An 18,680-nucleotide genomic window follows, 5' to 3' on the forward strand; every position below is an offset into this window, starting at 1 on the left:
GGAGGCTCCGCAGAGCGCGCAACACCCCCAAAAATCGCTATAATTAACGAAAACCCCCGTGTTTTACAGCAAAACACCGCCCCCCCCCCACCATCACCACTCACCGCGGAGCCGGAGCTCGCTGCGCGCCCGCGGCCCCGCCGCTCTCCGCCGGCAGCAGCAGCGCGCAGGCTGGCCCCGCTCCCCCCGCGCCCCTCGCTGTCCTTCCTCCTCCTCCTCCTCCTCCTCCTCTCCTCCCCGGCGGTGCAACCGCATCGGAGAGCATCGGGAAGAGGGGGGGGCGATGGGGGGAGCGGCGAGGGAAGGAGCCCACTGCGATCCGCGCCTCCCGCCCCTGCCTATTTATTTTATTTATTTTAAATACAAAAGCTATGGTCCCTCCCCCCCCCCCCCCCTTCCTCCTCCTCCTCCTCCCTCCCTCCACCCTCCTCCTCCCTCCGCCCCCCCCCGGGCTCTCCCCGCATCAAAGCGGAGGCCGGCGGAGCGGTCCTGTAAGGGCGGTAGCGCTGCTCCGCGCCGCTCGCACGCACACAAAAAGAGTTAAAACAGGCCCGAAAAAATAAAGATAAGAAAGAAATGAAGAAGGAGAGGCGCGAGGTGGAACAAACCCCCCAAACACACCGCCTGGCCCGGGGATGCCGCCCCGGCTATCCTCAGTGCGAGGTGTGCACGGGGGGGAAGCGCTACCGCGGGAGGTGAAGGGGGGGGGGGGTGTCATTATTCGTGAGGAAAACAACTATATTTTCCAGCCTTTGGTTTATTTTTTGGGGCGTTTTGCCCCCTTTTCTCGCCATCCCGGAGCGGTTACGGAGTTGCCAGGACCTTATCAAAGGGAAGCGATCGGCAGCCGCCGCTCCGCCGCCCCCCCCACGCCTTAAAGGGACAGGCGCACCCTTCCGCGCCGATCCGCGCCCTTCCGCGCACCGCGGCCGCACCGCGCTGCCTCGGCCCCCGGCCAACCTTAGGGCTGCGGGGACGGAGGACAGGGCCAGGCGTGAAAACTTAGCGAAAAGTTCTGATCGGAGAGAGCAAACGGGGCGGGTCCGCGGTTATCATTAATTCTTAATGAATAACCCATGGTTTTTGCGCTAATTGAACAATACGTGATTGCCATAGAACCGGCACATCTCCATCTGCAGTTGTGCTCACATCTCCCCTCCATCTGTTTAATATTTAACAGACACGGAATGGAGGGGTTTTAACTTCGCACAAAAGGTTTTAATTAGGGGTTGGCCCCCAAACCTGTCCACCAGATCCAAGGAGGCTCCTGCCCTCCTCCCCATCCTGCTCCGAGGCTGGACACAAGGCTCAGAGGTTCCCTGCTGGTTGGTGGAGCCCACTGTGGCCCCGGCAATGCCCTGCTCCGCCTCCCCAGTGCCCATCCCAGCCCTGCAGCTCCATTCCCTTCTTCCCAGAGCCCAGCCTCATGTGCAGGGCTGCAGGGCAGGATGGAGGGTAATGCTACAGCAGGGGTAAGGGTGAGCTTTCCAAACCCTGCTTATTCTTACCATGATTACCATTATTAATGTCCAGCCTGCTGTAGAGGCCCCAAATGGATTTTTTTCTCATATATCCCTGAGTAAAGACTTTGGGATCAAGCCCCACTCTTGAAAGCACTTCTGTATGAAAGCAGAAGACCCCATGTGCCAATCCCTGCTCCTCAAGCCCCTGGGCAGGGACCACTGTGGGCAGCACCACCACACCTAAGGAAACCCATGTCTCCCTGCACCCAGGCCTGCAGTTGGGCTCAGCACCCCATGATCCCCCTTTTCCTAGGAAAAATCCCTATTCCCCATGCACACACCCTGCGGGGGCACACACATTGCCCTGTCCCCACAGCACCGAGTCAGAGCTGCCCATGCCAACCCCAAAACACCTCCAGACCCAAGAAATGGAGCTGAGACAGAGCCTGCTCCCACCACTGCACTTCATCCCCATCAGCTCCCTCCTTCCTGGCACCCTCCTGTGTCTCCACAATGAGGGGGGACCCCACTGTAAAGCCTAAAGGGACCCCTGCAACCAGTACATCAGGGGAACCCCAATTAGGGTCCCAGGGGCTCAACCTGATCCTGAACAGGAGCACCAAAACCACAGCGACAGCCATAAACCCATCCTTTTCTCTTCCTACCCAAGCCATTGGAAAAGCAACTGGTTTGCAACATCACTAAACACAGTGCTCAGCTTTGCCCTGCGATGAAGAGCTCCCCACTTCTTCCTCTCCTCAGGCCCTACTCAAACCACTGTCTCCACCAAGATGACAGCAAAACACCGCATGTCGCAGTGGCCCTGGATGTGGCAGCCTTTGAAGCTGCGATTTCATCAGCGCCGGGATGGATGAATCCATCTGAGCACCATGCACAGCAGTGAGAAGGCAGCCACACATATTACTGGGTGCCTGGGCTGGACAGCCTGGGCTAATCATACGAAATAACGTGGGTCAATCTGTTGTTGCTGCCCAATTACACATTTTTCAGGCCTGGGAATGGCTACCATTGGGCATGGAGAGCAAACGTGCTGCCAACCCCACGAGCAGAGCAGTAAAAGCCATTTTGAAGCACAACAAGCAGTTAGGTACTATTAGCATTACTAATATATTTGCTGATGATGATGCCAAGTATCGACATGCCACTATGCCAGAGCCATATGAAATGATCCTTCCCTGGGAAAATGCATGGCCAGGGTTCCCTGGACCCCTTGTGATGGTGACAGTGAGAACACCTCCAGCCACCAGAAGCTGGTGGATCACCTCCTGCCTCTTACATCTTGAAGGCGCTTTGAAACAATAATGGCATAGAAAGTTGAGTCCCATTCACTACTACAGCACGGAAAGCAAAGCCATTATAATGGAGGCTGAAAACCTTGGACTTCTCCACTTTGGAAGTAAATCTCATTAAGTGTCATTCATTCTATTTCATAAAAATGTCATTTAACCAACTAGTTTTCTCCAAGTTGTGCAATAAATAACACTGCCCTGCACTGATGCCCTGGGAATGCACCATGCAAGAAGTACTTGTATTAAATACATGCATTAAGTCTCATCCCAGTACTTAATTTACTGCATTATTTGGGATCAGACGTGCAGAGGAGCAGCCCTCCCACAGACCTGTCTAATGCACCATCCTCTTCATGACCATCACCAGAAAGGGATAATTTGGGAATGAAATGAGAGGAGGGCAAGCCCCTGGGGACATGGCTTTGTGTGGAAGTGCCCATGGAGCAGCTTGTCCTCCCAAAGCCACAGTAGCCCTGTTCATCTTCTGTGTGTCCAGTCAGGGAGTCTATTTTCTCTTCCTGCCAACAGGGAAGAGTCACGTAGTGCCTGAGATTTGAAAGCATTCCGATGAAGTAGGCAGGCGGTGGCAGGGACAAGAAGGTCTTCCAGAGCTTTCTTCATCTTTATCAGTTTCTGGAAGTCCTTGTTCGTAGATCTACAGGGAATCTCTGTGTTCAGGTAGCGGCTGCAGTCATCAAGAAAGCAGAGGATCTTTGAATTTCCTTCTGATTTTCCAGTCTAAACTTGAATCTGAATTCCCAAGCTGAACAGAAGGAAAATTAACTATTTATGTTTTGTTTCCTGGCCCTTCTGCATTTTAGATGAAAATACCAGTAAATGGGTGAGAAAATGACTGCAAAAAGCTGTACAAAGTGCTGTCACCCAGCTGTGTGGCCTCACCATGCCACTGCAAAGGCCAAGAGCATCTCCTTGCTGCTGCTGCTCTGCATCACGTTCACAGGCAGCACAAAGAAGCTTGAAGTCAGATTGTGGCATCAAAAAGGAATAATTTTAGATGAAAAGAGACAGTTTGCAGTGAAGGTGCACAATAAAAGAAATGGGTTTTGCTGTTGGTTTTTAGAGCAGATAGTAAAAAAATAGGACAGAAAAATCCATGGAAGCTATTAAGGAGTCAAGTGCCAGGCCAAGAGCATCGCTCTCGGTGACAGATGTGCCAGTGCACACTCATTGGGCTCATAATGCAACACCCCATCTCATCCTAACTGTACACAACAGACCTGGCTCCATCACTGCCTCCTCTGCCCACAGGGCAGGTATTTTGCTGGTGTCTTGCACCAGAAGAGATGTCTCCAGGTTGTTGCTGTCTTGCAGAAAACTGGGTCAAACACCAGTTAAGGCTCTAAGGACCACACCAGGGCTGTTCTGTTCAGCCCTATATGTGGCCCTGAGGAGATGACAGCAGCACAAGGAGCACAATCAGATCTAACAGCCTCAGCAAATAACAGTCATGCCTCAACAGCAGCTTGTGCTGTTCATGAACTACAAGTCCTATACCAGAGATCAAAGCTGGTGTCCTTCACTATGCACAGGGAGACAAAGACCAGGGAAGCACCTTCATGATGAACAATACCACAGTGGTGATGAAGCCAAGAGATGCCACCAAACCCTGGGCAGCCCCTGCTCAGGCCAGAGTCTGCTGCTGCTGCCTGACACTGATTTTAGTGATGCACCTCAAAATCTACCATAAAACACAAGGACATGGATGGAAAATATGAAGGAAAGATGAAACGAGCACGCTGAGCTCCCTTCTCTCTATGCACACCTCTCACCAGCCCCCAAACCTCTCCAGCCTCTCCCTGCTCCATTCTTTTGCTTCCCTTTCCCTGGCCAAGCAAGAGGAGGGCGAGCAGCGCTCTTTTCTCTTCCCACCTTGAAATGCAAAGCCGTGGTGGGCTGAGGTCTCAGGGCCTAGATCATTATCTGGCCAGAAGATTCCTCAGGGATAGGCACGTCCCGAGGAGGACCCACTCAGCAGTAGGACCTGAACCCCAAAGCGGTGTTAGCTGGGGGGTGCCCTCCCCTGCTCTGTCACACACAGCGAGCGGCGGTGCTCACACTGGTGGTCATGTTGATAACAAGATCAAAGGCTGGCAAGGATTTCAACAGGAGTGCTGGGAACAGTCGTCATCAAAATAAGAGGAAGGCCCTTGTATACAGAAGACATGAGAGGTTTGCAACCCACATGTGAACCTTTGAAGTTTGCTGCTTCTTCTTCTTAATATAAACTAGTTTAACATCATTAGTTTAAGAGCTACAAACCCGATCGGCTGTGTAACCTCTCTGTATACAAGCACGGAGTATTATCCACATGCAGACATGCTTTTGCAGTGGAGGGGAAGAAGAAAAAGCACTGCCAGAGATACTCAAAAATCAGAACCAGAAAACACACAATTAGTTTTATGGGATTTGAAGTTCATTTCATAAACCGACATACTTTTGTTCCCCAGTATTGCCAGATAAGTCCGATCCATTTTCTCTTCCTCTAATCCTTTTAACATTTCCATTCCCCCCTACAGACTTTTTTGCCTTGATGTTTTGTTCAGCGTACTCCCTGCTATCTGCACACGCTTGGCCAGATTTTTGAGACTTAAAAGGGGCACCGTATCAGCATTAACTGTTCGATGAGGGCTGATAAAACTCACATGAGCACTTTGCTATCTGTTAACATTTCTGAACGGCTTCCTTCACCTGCACCCAACAGGGACTGAAAAGAGGGTGGGGGCAAAAGAAGCAGATGAGGGTATTTATGACCAACTTCCTATGGCTTATTTCTTCCACAACCCCTTCCTCATGATGCATGAAGGAGACATTGCCCTGTCTGCTGGCTTCTTGTTTAAGCAACCAGTAAGAAACCAAGTCTACAAGACACTGGGATGGGAGTAAGGGGCGCATGCACGACAGCCAGAATATGCAGCTATGCTGTATACTCTCTAGTCCGAGCAGCTGAGCTCTTCACTGGCAACACAGAGCCCAGATTGCACCCTTGAAAGTAACACTTAAGTGCTACTGATTTTTTTTTAGTCAAATATGGATTTTTTGGATGGAAAATTGAACACTGCTGTGGCTGCGGGGGACACATGCATGATGCTATGGCAGAAGCACTGAGCGTGGTCCTCTTGTCAGGACCAAGTGATAACTCCTAAGAGAGTCCCATTCAGGTTCACACTCCTCCTTGCTCCATCTCTGCTCACTGCTTCTGCTAGGGATAATATTGATTCTGAGCTTGCTTTGTGCACAGTATACACGTGCCAAGGAGAATCTGACTCTTAAGTGGTTTAATGCCCAGTTTTCATTGGGGTTCTCATCCACTAATCCCATGAGTGCTTATAAAGTGACTATTAGACGCTCCACCATGCAAGAAGTCAAACGACGCAACTGCTTGTAGGTGTCCATCACTCTGAGAAGGCCAACCCCCCCTGCTCCTTGCAGAGGTTATGGCAGTTCACTAAAATCATCAACAGATAACATGTCTCTGGCAGCTTGGATCTTTATCTGCTGAATGGGTTCAGATTTAAGGACTTCCTTTTAACTTTGAGATGCTTCAGATCCATCTACACATGCACTCATCCTGCCTACCCTGCGCTCCCCCTTCACCCTTGCCCAGAGGGTGTTTAGCAGCAAGAACCTGGCACGTGAGGTTCAGCAGGAGGACGCAGGGGCGGTGATGGGAGCATCAGTGCGAGCAAGGCCAGATTCCATCCTGCTTTTTCATGGAAACGGGACCTTTTTTTCCATGGCCTGCTCAGGGAAGTCCTTTTTGTGCGTGCACAGAGCAGGCAGGGTGTGCTGGCTCCGCTGCTGCAGAGGCTGGACGCTCCTGGAAGAGAACACGGCCAGCTTGGTAACGAGTTGGGCCTGATGGTATCTTGGCACAAGAGCGGAGGAAGTGAAATATATGATGTGTTACTAGCCTGAACTGATGTGATTTGACTCTGCAATATAATCCCTTTTGTTTTCTGGCTGGCTTCTATAGCTGTGTAAAAATGGTTACTTAAAAACCCAACTAAGTATGAAGTGTACTCACTGCAAATCTCAGCGAGGAAAGGAAACCCAAATGTTTTGAGTTTAACTATTAAACATAGTTTCCAGCTAGTGTGCTCAGAATTTGAAATTAAACAAATGAAAGAAACATGTTTCAATGGCTTTATGTAGGCAATAATGTCATTAACAGGAAATAAAGAAATTGGGCTTTGCAGCTGCAAGCATGGAATTTAACCCTTCCCTATGCAGCAGGGTGCTTGCTCGGCTGGCACAGTGCATCTGACCCCTGCCCTGCTACTGGGCATCCCACACATAGAGCAGGACCCTGAGTATCCCGATCCGCACAGCTCTGCAAGATGATGATAATGGAAAAAGCAGGAGGAGAGACAACACTTATGAGTGGAAAAGGCTTTCCTGACTAGTGGAAAACTTTTGGATCTTAAAGTCAAATAAAACTTTTCACATCCAGAGATAAAAAAAACCCAAACCCTTTATGCACAGTTATTTTTAGGTGCACTGTCAACAGCTGAGTACCCTTAAATTATACCTGTTTTGGTTTGTTTCTGCCTGTCCATTCAATTCTCAGTATCAAGGGGAATGGTGAAGGGTATGAGGCTCCAGCCCCTTGTGGTGCTGTCAGGCCCAGGTGATGCCCCACTCTGCCTCCTCTGCCTCATAAACTGGGCCAGTACTGAGAATGTAAAAGAAATTATATATATATATATATCTATATATGTTTATGTATTTAAGGATACCTGTGTTTGCAGGTGTGAAATACAGCCTGGAGAAAGGAGACTTTGCATGGAGAAAGCCTCATCCCCACATTGCTCACTGAGTCCTCAGATGAAGGCCTCCTCCCTCTCTTCCCAACGTGGCTCCAATAAGCTGCTTTTTTCCTCCTCTGCACACCGAGAGCATTCCTATCATCTTAGTCATGCATGAAGGGTTTCGCTTGGAAATGGCATTATGGAATAGGGCTTCTATCAGTGGAACTGACTATGATCCCTGTTCCCATACCTTGTTGGTTAAATTAAATGAGAACATGGCCACAATCCCACGTCTCCCACTGTAGTGAGTCAGGAATGATAGTCATCTCCCAAGAAAACAGGGCATCTGCTGCTCCACACTCCCACCAGGCAGGGAGGATGCTCAGCGAGATGCCCATCACCAGGATAGCACAGCATGGGCAGCAGCAGACACAAAGTGGCACCAGAAACAGCAGTTTCTGAGCACATTTGTGCAGATCCAGATCTGCAGGTCAGGGCTTGCCTTGGGCATTTGGAACAGATGTTTAGTGCTGGGTCCCATTTACCCGCCCCGTCTGTGCAACTGATAATAGACTCATTAAAAGCACAACAGAAGTGCTGAAATAACTGCTCATTATTCTAGCCATAACTTTAGACAATAACATAAATTCCATTGATATAACCAACATACCATTGTCCTTTCATTACACAGCCACATACCTAGCATGCAAACGGAGAGAACAGCTTATACTAATTGATTTCAGTCCATAGAGAATGTAATATCAGTGCAGGCTAAAGCTGAAGTAACACAGTTAAAAGTATGCAGTTTCCACAAGCTTATACTCACTGACATCTGCTCTTGAAGAGAACACAGATAATAGACTCTTATGTGATACACCTGACACCAACACTGGAAATGCTGATCTGCCATGCGTGGCTGCAAGGCAAATGACAAAAACCTGTGGGTCAGATACCTGGGGTTAATCAACACTGAGCCCTTGCCTTCAACAGTTGTAATAAAGCCACCGTGCTTCAGGGCCTCTGATGGTTTGGCTTTGCATTCCCAAGCCAGAGAGTTTGGAGCAAGGGAGACAACTGGAACAAGCCCACTCAGCAGCAGAGAGACTTTATAATACCCTGGACTCAAACTCAGCCCTTTGTCCTGGAGTGCACTGAAAAATAACCGGCCCCACACTTCTTTCTGCTATTACGCAGGAGGAAAGGATGTCACCGATATAAACCTGCTGCATACCACCATAAACCAGTAAGAAATAAACCCCAATGAGTGATTTTTTTTCTTCCTTTTATGACTTTACAGAGGCTGAAGCAGCTGGGATGGTCTCCCCGACTACTTGGAGGCCCATGGAGCCTTGATAGCAGCCTCAAGTGGCAGCAACCCCTCTGCAGAGGGGGCACTGGGATGTGTGTTTTGGTAGCAGGGACAGCCTGTTTCCTTGGGCCACCCCTTCACTGTGAATGCTTCATGGAATTAGCTCAAGGAACTCACCCAGTTAAAAATAACCCTCCCCTGCACAAAAAATAGACAAAGAAAGAGGCTATTTATACCCTGGGTCAATTCCTGGGGCTGATTCACCGTGCAGCCCCAGGAAGGGTTGCACTGGAAGCCATAAGGAGCCCCATGGCAAACCCATCGGGGTGACCATGGGCACAGCCCGCTGACACAAGGGGATGACACCCACTGACCTGTGAAACAGCTCGACAGCTACAGGTGACTGTTCTCTTACAACTGCCAGGGGTTGGAGATGGGAGGGCTCTGGGTGTTCCTATAATCCTGATTTCAGTCCATGCGTGTTCAGGGTCTAAATGTATTTTTCATGTTGACCTCACATGGCGCCGCTCCCGGATGAGTCAGGGCTGCTCCTTTAGGTGCTGCTCCCACATTCTTGGGTCTAAATACCTCATGCACAGAGAGCAAAAGGGCCAGCTCCAAACACCCCAAAAGAAATAGATGATTAGCCAAATAGCTTCATAAAACTCAGGGGGAATTATCCATGCTCATCCACTTCTGCAGACAAGTTTAAATATGGATAAAGATACTTGGAATAATATAGATACATTATTTTTTTTCCCCATGTTGTTTTCTGTTTTGACATCTTTGGGATCATTCAAAGGGAGGTTCAGGCTTTGATCTTCTCTATTGGCAATATTTTTTTCATCTAGGTTTTTTATAGTTTGAGAAGAGATGTTACATGCCTGCAACAGAGACTATCAATATGATGTGGGTCTGAACAAAAAACCTGGTGTCAGGTTCTCCATTTGGAGTGTTACCTCAAGCTTTGAAGTTTGTAATGATTCAAAAGCATCTAGAGCTGCTACAAAATGTTAATAAAATTAAAGCCATCTGAAAGTGAGGCTTGCATGTGCCTTTGAAAGTAGGTCTGTGATCAGTTATTACCCTCAATTACCTTGTTGTCCACTCTTTTAGCTCGAGGTTAAACTCTTAACACTTTGCTTTGAAGTGGTTATCCTTTTATCTATGACCGGACTGAGGAATTTAAGGGCAATAATCAATGAGAGCTTCATAAGAATAAAGGGGAGACAAGGCAGGGAAAATAGGTGCGAATGTTCCCTTAACGGCTGGCTGGGGGTTTGGAGGGACAAGGAGCTCTGACACGAGCCTCAAAAACACCCCAACAAGCAAAAGGAAAATGATAAAAAACAAAGGAAAGAAAGAGGGGAAAAAGGGGGGAACAAAAGAAAGAAAAAAGGAGCCCCAGCAATTTCCAAATCGCTGCTAAAAATAAAGCAAAAGCACTAATTCAGGGTGGGGCTGGGCGTGGGGAGAGCACCAAGAGGTGAAGCCCTCATCAAAGGCGCAGGACGAGTAATGAGGAGATACGATTAAAGTATTGGCTTAATCATGGCTTTGATGTCTGCCATGGCACCTCACCCTGCCGAGCCCAGCAGGGAGCCAGATGTGTCCCCTGCAATGCCCCCCATCCCAAAGCAAGGGGTCCCTGTGCCAAGCGTTGGCACCAGATGTGCAATTTCCCCCCAGCCCACATAGGATGCATCAGCATTTGAGCAACCTGCTCTAATGGAAGGTGTCCCTGCCCATGGCAGGGGGTTGGAATTGGATGAGCTTTAAGGTCCCTTCAGTCCAAACCAGTCTGTGGTTCTATGATCTCTGAAGGACCACACAGAAGGTCCCAAAACCCACCTCAACCATGGGACACAGGAGTCCCCGCTTGAAGGAAGGCAGGCCCAGAGAAAGGGGCTAAAGAATGACCTGTCTTGGTCTTACCCATTCCCTGTCAGCGAGGATGCTGGCGACATCCCTCATCACACCCTACGAGGACTCCAGCGTGTGTCCCAGCGCTACCGCCATGCAAAGCATCCAACCTCCCTCCACTTTCACTCTGTCAGGGGAAAAATTGCTGTAATACTGCTGGCCAATTTCTTTTTTATTATTATTTCTTTTCTAATCCGAGGTGCCTAAAGCGAGGTGTTGAAATGCATGTTGAGCACGCCGAGCTTGGCAGGGGATCAAGTCCAAACGGCCTGGGCTTTCTGAAGTCCTGAGCACAACCTCCACCACCGCCAAGCGAGAGCCGCGTGTGCTCAGCATCTCCGAAAATCACTGCGCGCCGCTTTGATGCGGTGCCAACGTTTGGATCTGCGTGTCTAATTTAAGGTGCTTGGGCTGGAAAATGTTGACAATTATTGTTACTCTAAAATTAAATCAGTGCTTAATTATCAAAATTGATGGTAACTCGGAGTGGCGTTTTCAAAAGAGCCTAAGGGAGTCAGAAGGAGGTTTTTCAAAGGCACTTTAAAGTCTCAAGGCCACATCCACCTCCTTGTACCTGCAGTTTCTTACTGACCGCTCCTGCTTTGGCACCGTATAAGTGATGCTGAGGTCTCTTTACCAACAAGGTACAAGGTGGACCTGAAACCATGAGCGCAGACTAAAGTCTCCAGCCCTCCAAATGCACTTGGCTAATTCACAGTGAAAAATCAATTGGCTTTGGGTGCCTAATTCTCTTATAATCCTTTAGATAATCCCAGCTTTAGGCTTTCAGATACTGAAAAAAAAAAAACCCAAAACACAATACAAGAAATTTGTGCAAATAGAATAGAAAACAAACATATAGTGCATATAACTTTCAGATACTCTGGACTTCATATGAAATAGGTTGAGGACAATAGCAATAAAATATTGCTCAAGAGAGAATAAAGGCACCGAGACCGTGAAGCCTGAGGCTGAGAACACTGTTTCGTAATTAAGGTAGCCTCCAGACAACGATTGTCATAGGCGGGCATTGCTCAAGGACCCAACCATTATTGCTTTCATTATAACTTTTCAGGAGAGGATCTGTTCCTGGCTTGGCTCCACCTTCACCTAAAGCTCCCACTGGCCCCAGTCACTAACAAGAAGGCGTTGATTGAGAAACGCTAATGACAGGCTCTGCACCATGCAAAGGAGCACGCCCGCGGGAGCCTTGCTCTGCAAGGGGTGGCCATGGAGCGGGCTGGCACCATGGGACCACACCAGAAGGCCTGGTGAAAGAGGTGCCACCAGCCAGGGACATCAAATGCCATGTTGGGGATAAGGAAACCTCCAAAAGCAGTGCAGCGAGATGTGGGATGCTGAGGCTTGCAGGGACAGGAAGGGAACGGCTGGATGCTGAGGCACCCAGGAGGATGCTTGTGCTGCTGCAGCCTGGACTAGATGGTTATTTGCTAGTTAAGTGGGATCCTGCTGGTCTTTGTGCATCAAATCAGTTGAAAAAGGATGGGCAGGAAGAGATTTCTAAAGAAAATTATGCTGACTTAAAAAGAAAAATAAAATAATCCTGATAAACTCTATACTGCAACCAAAGAGCAGCTTTTTAACTACAATACAAATGGGAGCTGTGGTTTGTCTCACACTCTGTGCTGTTGCATAGACTTAGATGCATTTCCCACAAAAGGCTGGGCTTTGTGCTCAGATGAGGAGTACGTGGGGGAGCAGAGGAGCACACGAGTGGCTGGGAAATGGCAGCACAAGGCATCCCTATGGATGGCAACCACTATGAATCACTGCTGCATTTCTGATTTGCATTCTGGGTTTTGGCTAAAATTGGTCAGAATTTCAGCTTTTCATGGAGGGGAAAAAAAAAAAAAAAACATGAATTAGAAACTCCTCTGTTTGTAGAAAACCAGATTTCCCACCAAAATCCAGATTTGACTGAAAAAAAGTCAATTGGTTGGAATCACACCATCTGGTCCTCAGTGAATTCGATTAGAATCACAGGATTAACTCCCAGCACCTGATGTTACATTGGGCATGACCATGCCTGTCTATGCTTAACTGCTGACCTATCTTCATCATCCAGTAATTAATATGCTGAGGCAAAGTCATGTTCCAACACAGCCTAATTTTCTAATGAAGAAAAGTGCCAAGAAGGCTTAGAAACAAATGGGAACACCCCGAGATGGCTCCTCATACACCAAGCCACTGTGGGCCATTGCTCCTCCACCTCCAGCGCCCCACATGCACAAACCCAGGAGGACCAAAGGGAACCTTGTCCTGGCCGATTCCTGCCAAAGCAGAAATCCCAAAGGGTGGCTGAGCCACTCGCTCCTGCTCCAACTGCTCTGATGTTTGGCCAATTATCAGCACCTGGATACGCAGGCAAAGGGAGGTAATGAAGGAAGAAAGGAACACTTTCAAGTTCTTGCTGTGCTCCTGTAGTAACACTGTTAGTCAGCCTGCCCGGAGACGGTCAGGGCACAGCCTGCCTCTTGGGAGCATTCTTTGCTGCTGGAGATGCCAGCGGCTGTGTTGTAGGGAGCACAGGCTCATGCCATGGAAGGCTGAGCCCCATCCCATAGGATAGGGCTGGCTGCAGTGATGTACCCTCTTGCACTATGACTACTAGTTAATTCCCCCCCCCCCCAAGCTCATTATATCAAGGAACAGAGTCAAATACCACACAGAAGATCACAGCCCAGGGGGGCTGTGATTGACCTGGGCAAAAGCTGCACCGGTGCCTGCACCCCAAGAACTGCTTTGGGGGACAAGTCCTATCTCAGGTCCTGCCCCTGACCCAGGCAGACCTTGCAGGGAGAGGACCAGCTTCCTTAATCCTTGACAAAGGGACAAAACAGTGCCACCAACAGTGCCACCAGGTATTCCGAGGAGCCTCAGGACCTCTCTCCTTCACAGCCCCATCACACCTCCCTTTTTGTCCATGAGAGAAGACAGATACCAAGAGAGAGCAACTCCCTTCCTCATGATTTATTCTTTCCTCTATTGTCACAAAAGGCCCCCTCAGCCATCACACCATGTATGTACTGGGGCAGACTGGTCCTATTGCAACTTCTCCTCACTCTGATGCGTGACCCACTGTGAAAAACAAATCTCCATCTGTATGGAATATTAGGCAGAAGCTCTTCCCTGGGAGGGTGCTGAGGCGCTGGCACAGGGTGCCCAGAGAAGCTGTGGCTGCCCCATCCCTGGCAGTGTTCAAGGCCAGGTTGGACACAGGGGCTTGGAGCAAGCTGCTCTATGGAAGGGGTCCCTGCCCATGGCAGGGGTTGGAGCTGGAGGAGCTTTAAGGTGCCTTTAACCCAAACCATTCCATGAATCTATCTCAGGTGTCCCTTGCCTTTAAAAGAGCAGGGGGTGATCTCAGGCTCCTGCCAAACACCCTCCTCTCCAGAGGGGAGCTGGGGCTGAGTAAAACCTCACTGGGTCCCCCTTCACATGGCAGAGGGGAGGAGAGGTGCAGCTGCCCTTCGCGAGGCCGCGGTGAGGTTTTGTGACTCCAAAGAGTTGGCAAATCCCCGGATAAAAGGGAAAATATGTTCATAATAAATAACACTGAAGTAACACATTGCGAAATATTTACTCCCTCGGAAAGGCGGCTGTTTGCTTTCAGTGGAGCTGCTATCTGATCCTCTGCCAAACAGCACTGAGCGCCTGTAAAAGATACTTCTCTGTGGTTGGTGAGGGAAAACCAGGTGCCCAAAAGTGCAATGACTGCGTGTGCAGGGGGAGATGTGCAGAGTCTTGGGGGTCTGTCCTGGGTTTAAACCATGACAGGGTCCTGCAAGCCGCCCTTAAAGCTTCTGCAGAGCAGACACCATGAGCTGAAACTCTAGTTTTAATACAACTAATGATATGTCAATGTAGAAACTGGGGGAAGGAGAAGAGAAGGGGGGGAAAGAAAGAGGCGTTGATAAAATACTTGTTAGAAAGAAAATTGGATTAGTGGTGCCATTCTGGCCATGAAGTTCTTTGAGCTAGAGAAAAAGAAAATAATAATCTTGTTCCTTTCCCCTCCTCCTCTCCCCGCAGCCCACAGAAGGCCTCACAGCCAAAACATCAGCCCTTCTAATCTTATTTTCTTTCTTCTAGCATGTATTTTATTAACCCCTTTTCTCATTTAGCTGCTATGAATAGCTCAGTGGGTAACATCCTTCTTAGAAAGTGAAAACCTCCTTGGAGATGCGGTGCAAGAAGAGAAATGCAGACAAACTTCCAGCTCCCGCGCTTGGAAGAAAAGCCCCCCCGTAATCCTGTCTGGTGAATCCCGACATTGTACCTCAAGGTAGCTGCCAGTTCCAGGTCCCCTCTTTGGAGGAGGGAATTCATCTGCTAGGAGATTGTTCCCGGCTCTGTAACTCCATGGACATGGAGCAGAGATTAGAAACAAACACCCTTCCTTCTCTTTGGGAAAGTACATGCATGTATATATATAGCAAATATAGCCCTGCAAGATGAAGCTGGGCACTCTGAATCACCTTTCTTTTAGAGCTATCGGTCACATCCAATGAAATCCCCAGTGTGGGCTAGGGTGTTCGAAGTGATACCCGATTTGTCCTCCTATACCCATGCCAGGATTTTGTGCCCCATAAGACACAGGCAAACTGGGGCCTCTGAAAGCTCAGGGGCCAGTTTTCCCTCTGCACAACACTGATATAAATGTGGCCAAAAGGAAAAAAACAACTATTAGATCCTCAAATCCAAAGGAGATAGCCCTGCACTGCGCTGCTGTAACTGAGAACAGCAATTTGGTCTCGCCATAAAGAAAATACCAGCTCCACCAAGTTTGGCTGCTGCCTCCTTCCCTGCAAGCAGCAAACCTTCCTGGGAGAGGAGCAGGGTCCAGCCCCATGCGTATTTGTGTTATTTTCCTTGACAGCTGTGGTGCATAGTGGTAAGTGCATGTTTAATTCATTCACAATTTATGGTGTAATGAGAACAATGAATGTGTCTGAGGGAATAATTGCTTCACGGCGGGGATGCTGGAGAGTTCAAGTTGGTTGGCACCTGGACTTTGAATCAGGGCTGGCGGGGATTGGCTCCGCCAGCCCCACAATAGCAGGGATAACAAAGCCGTGGGGATGGGGAGGGGGTTCAAAGTTGCCCTGTGCTGCCTGGGAGAGCTGCGAGAGCCTTTGCTGGGACAGCAGTGGCTGGATCCAAGCCCCGTTCGACCCGTCTGGCCCCACTTACTGGGTATCCAGTGAGGGTGGCTGATGTGGTAGCTGGCTTTTCCCAACCTGTATTTTCAAGCAAGTTTTGCTGTGTTGCAAATCCATGCCCCTTGAAAAATCAAGGTCTTTGCCTCCTCATCTCCTTCTAAGACCTCTTCACTGCCTGGTGCTGGCTGCATCTACCAAACCTCTCCTTTTGTTGGGGGTGCAGAGAGGGGGTTGACCCTTTCCAGTGTCCTCAGCAGCCACATGGAGTTTCAGAGGCCTCAGAGGTCAAGAGCATCCGTATAGAGGGCTCAGGAGCTCCGAGCGTCTCCCAGCTGTCCCCACAGCAGCTGTGCTTGCAGCCCCCAAACAAAGCTCATTAGGGGGCTTGTTAGGATGCCCAGGGGCTGCTCTGTGCTGTCCTGGAGGAGCCCTGAAATGAAACCACCTCGAGAAGGCTGTGTTGAGAAGACATCGCGCTTGGCTTCGTGTGCCAATGTCTGGTTGTTCATCAGGCTCAGAGCAGATAAATGGTGTTATCTGTCATGGGCTCTTTCCTGCAGTGGCTGAGCAGGGCCAGATTTAGAGTTGACAATAAAGAGATGCCGACAAAGGGTTGCTCAAGCCTTGGCCCATGCAGTGCAAGATCTACTGCAGCCCTCTCAGCAGCTCCTGCCTCTTGGCACCCAGTGGAAGCACGGATCCGATTTCTCAAACAGACACGTCAAAGCCTGAGCAACAAATCTTCCCTGCCACAAATCCTCCCCGAGGAGATCATCTATCAAGATGGGGCTCTTGGACCCAGCATCGCAAGTCTGAGGGAAGCAGGCTTGTAAAGCAGTGCGAGCCCCTCGGATAGAAGGTGCCATGTAACCACAGAGGCTGTTGTTCATTATTACACCATTATATTGGGGAGCTATAGACCATCAGCACTCAAGCTTTTCCATACATGGACTGCAGAGGATGGAGCTGGGTCCCCATTCTCTTTCTCCATATGGGAAAGCTCTGCACTGGGGATGGGCTTGCCTTGGACATCTTTCACAGATGCTGAGCCTAGAGCCCTGTTACACATTAACCCCCATGCAGGGCTCTATGAAATCTTTTGAACACGTATGTAACACTCAGTAGTAAATAGAGCCTGCTTTTAGCTGGGGTAACATCTGGGTATGAGCAGATGTGGGCTGAGCTGACAAGCAAGCCACTGCAGGGCATTCCTTAGGGACTGAAGGCATTTTTAAAGTGTTTAAATGGTTTAGGTGCATAAATTCAAAGCTGTCACTTGACTTAGGAGCCTAATTCAGATTGAAAAGATCAAGATTTTAGGCTCTTATGTTCCCTTGAAAGTATTCCACCTGTCTACACCATAGCAATAGCCAGTTAGGAGTGGGAGAGAGACTATAGGTGCAGACAGGCACATGAATTTGTAGTCCTGACAGAGAACCGTGTTTTATCCCATCTAGTCTGAGGTTAAACACAACGTTCTGTCAAGCCACATACAGAGGAAAACATGGTTTGGCAGCAGCGTCTTGCATAACCACGGCTGAACATGGCATTACCTCTGCGCACGATTTGCATCGCGGGGAGCGGCTGCCAGTTTTACTTTCATCTGTGTCTTAGGAACATCGAGGAAGCAGCGTTGCTGTAAATACATCAGCCTCACGTCCTCCCTGCAATGCTCTGTCTCATCACTGTGTTCTCTGGGGCTACAGCTGCTCAGTGTAAACCCCGATACCTCCCTGCCTTGGGAGGACAAATAACAGACACTAAGAGACACCCCACCAGGATGTGGCCTTTGTCTCTCCATAGGCAAGAACAGGTTAAAACCAAATGTGACCGCAGATTTAAAAGGTGAACTTGGCTGGGGTGCAATGCCCCTGCTCCATCCCTTCCCAAAGGCCAGCTGTGGCCTGAGCCCCCCGAAAGTCCCATCCCAAAGGAGGATCCAGACTGACTCCCAAGCCCAATCTCCTCCAGTCTTCCAACAGAATAAATACAGCCCTGTATCCCAGGTCAAGGTACAAATAAAAGCATCCATAATTGCACATCGTTAATTACTGAGGGTGTTTGGGTTTCTTGGAGAACATCAGGTTGTGAAGAGCCTCAATCAAAGAGCCCTTAGGGCATTCAAATCAAGGCAAGCATCAAACCCCAGAGCTGTTTTGAAAACACAACTTCAAACGAACACTGAGAAGGGGAAAGGCTTTAACCTGCCTGCCCAGTAAACAACACACCCTGGAAGGGCTCCTCACCACAAAGCAAGGGCAAAGGCTGCGACCTCAGGGGTACAAACATCTGCAGGAGCCTCCAGGGACTCCCAGGACAAATAAAGAGGGTGATTTCAGGCACCTTTAACCATAGCCTTCACCCCAACACTGGCAGTAGCCATCACACCACAGGCAAGTGAGGGAGACGTTTCCTCCGCTGTATTTGCTCTGCTGCTCTCCCAAGCCAGTCTTTTGTGCCCGTTCAGTGTAGATCTGAGCCTGTACTTGTATGGGATGCATTTTACAGAGCTGGTTTTCACCAGTTTAGAAACAATTATAAGAAAAGTCAACTTTGTCAATAAAAGATGATTGATAACTGCAACCTCTGAACATATTTTTAGCTAGACCAAACCAATGCATACCATGTAATTATGCTTTTATAGCAACAGAAAAGTATTGCAGGCGAGTAAAGTGTGCAAAGAGGGAGTGAAAGCAGCAAAAAGTAGAATTAAAAACATAATC

General features: G+C 49.1%; 1 protein-coding gene across 1 annotated transcript in view; it reads right to left on the reverse strand.

Moving 5' to 3' along the window:
- CEP112 (centrosomal protein 112) overlaps nucleotides 1–18,680 on the reverse strand; it is a 185,029-nt gene that overhangs the window by 904 nt on the left and 165,445 nt on the right. The gene's annotated exons all lie outside the window — the stretch shown is intronic.

The sequence above is a fragment of the Pezoporus flaviventris genome, unplaced genomic scaffold (assembly GCF_033815535.1).
Source record: "Pezoporus flaviventris isolate CSIRO_AGI_PZ_B2104156 unplaced genomic scaffold, CSIRO_AGI_Pfla_v1 ptg000020l, whole genome shotgun sequence".
Lineage (NCBI taxonomy): Eukaryota > Metazoa > Chordata > Aves > Psittaciformes > Psittacidae > Pezoporus > Pezoporus flaviventris.